Source organism: Abramis brama (assembly GCF_963993115.1).
Source record: "Abramis brama genome assembly, chromosome: 14".
NCBI lineage: Eukaryota > Metazoa > Chordata > Actinopteri > Cypriniformes > Leuciscidae > Abramis > Abramis brama.
This window is the reverse complement of record NC_139976.1, coordinates 37,894,087-37,896,001: the sequence shown is the minus strand read 5'-3', so window position 1 is coordinate 37,896,001 and position 1,915 is coordinate 37,894,087. Positions and strand designations below refer to the sequence as shown.

General features: G+C 48.7%; 1 long non-coding RNA gene across 1 annotated transcript in view; it reads right to left on the bottom strand.

The window, feature by feature from the left end:
* Positions 1-1,708, bottom strand: part of LOC311096406 — a 2,471-nt gene extending 763 nt beyond the window's left edge. The window contains exons 1-3 of the long non-coding RNA XR_014609025.1: positions 925-1,708; positions 540-755; positions 1-434 (exon numbers count right to left, since the gene is read on the bottom strand). The exon at positions 1-434 is cut by the window's left edge and continues 763 nt beyond it. This is a non-coding gene — a long non-coding RNA (uncharacterized lncRNA). The remainder of the gene's footprint in view (positions 435-539; positions 756-924) is intronic.
* Between the last annotated feature and the right edge of the window lie 207 nt (positions 1,709-1,915).

Below are 1,915 nucleotides of genomic sequence, written 5' to 3'. Positions count from 1 at the left end.
GTGTCTGAGTGTGTGTGTGTGTGTGTGTTTGTTTGAGTGCGTGTGTGTGTGTGTGTTTATGTTTGTGTCTGAGTGTGTGTGTGTGTGTGTGTTTATGTTTATGTTTGTGTCTGAGTGTGTGTGTGTGTATGTTTGTGTCTGAGTGTGTGTGTGTGTGTGTGTGTGTGTGTGTGTGTGTGTGTGTGTGGTGGGGGGCTTATGGATCCCGCCTTCGGTTCGTCCCACAAGACCTCGTCAACATCAGGCGATGTCCTCGCGGGATCGGGATCGGGAAACATCGCCTTGTGTGCCGAATCCAGCCTGGGACTGACCCCACCTCAGTGTCTCCGCCGGCTCTTCCACTGCTGGCAGAACAGTCATGCCGGCGTGTGGTTGCCGATCATATACTCCTCCGCCACGCTGAGAATAACTTCTCGACTGCATTTAGAGAGGGGCTGTAAGGGGGCAGGTGTAAAAGTGTGAAACGGTTATGGTTGATGAACCAATCTCGGACAGGAACAGCCCGGTGGAAACTAACATGATCCCCGATGACAACAGACCTGTCCTGAACTGCAATGATCTGTCCTGTGTATAGGGACCCAGAGTGGCGTGATGATGCCGGACACATGCTGATATTTCCCCCACGCTGCCCAGGGACATTTACAACAGCCTTTCTCCAACTACGTTACTGACGCCTGGTTTCGGCCCGATTGAAGCCCGCCTCGTCCATGTGGATGATCATGTGGCAGATCGGCGGCATCAAAATCCAGAACTGTCTGTAACAGAAAATATTGAAGAGTGTTACTGAAAACACATACAGTAACTACAGTGTCTATATTTTCACACAAGATAGGGCTGGGTTGGGCCAGTATAGACAAAAGTTGGCAGCATAAACCCTCATTCCCACATCACAATATATAGTGTGTAAAGTGAAGTGACACACACCTGCACATAATCCTGGCGCAGATCCTCGACACTGTTCCTCTACACACCTGTACAGCTGCTTCATTCTGGAGTTACGTTTCTGTAGGATGCGACTTCCCAATCCCAATTCTATTTTATACGCCTACCCCTTACCTTTGCCCCTTTAGACAGAGTGGCAAGGCGTAGGGGTGAAAATATTCCCCTAAGAAATGGGGCACCACTACTACATCGTTTCACGTCGTTATACGTTGTCGCTAGCGCCTACGTCACAGGAGATGCGCCAATGTTTATCACAAACTTCCGTCGTCAGCTGTAGTCATCTCAATTGCGTGGGTTACAGCTATTTTTTTGCATTTTTCTTCTGAAGTTCGCAGAAAACAACGGAGACGACGATATCTTTGACGCCTAAGTATTTTTGGACTTCAGGAAACGTTGCTCGTTGTCAGCGCGAAAACGAATGAGCCTCCGGGTTTCCTCAGGTGTCCCTGCTTGATAAAGAACATACAAGACTGGTTGATCATGTTGCAAAAAGCACGAAACTGTGTAAGCACTGTTCGTTTATATCGTGTTCACATATAACCACAAGAAAACAATGCGTTCATAGCAGACGTACGGTAAAAGATAAGCCAATTCCGTGCCGCAATTACATTCACCAGTGCGGGACTATCGTTAACGAACTTCAGCGATTTTTTTGCAAACGTTTTTTTGAAGAACATGACCGTAAATATGAACACAAGATTGAATGTGACATAAAGCAAATGATTATTGGCAGTCATGTTGCCTCTGTAGCCGGTGTATGCAGGGACATGTCTCATACCCCTTCGTTTGAAGTGTGGTCCCGAAAAATCTTCGTTTCAAGGGCTATCTGGCCCTTCCCCCTACCCCTACCCCTACCCCTACCCCTTCCCCTTCCCCTACCCCTTCCCCTTCCCCTACCCCTTCCCCTACCCCTTCCCCTACCCCTACCCCCTTCCCCTACAACCACCCCTACCCCCTTCCCCTACAACCAAAA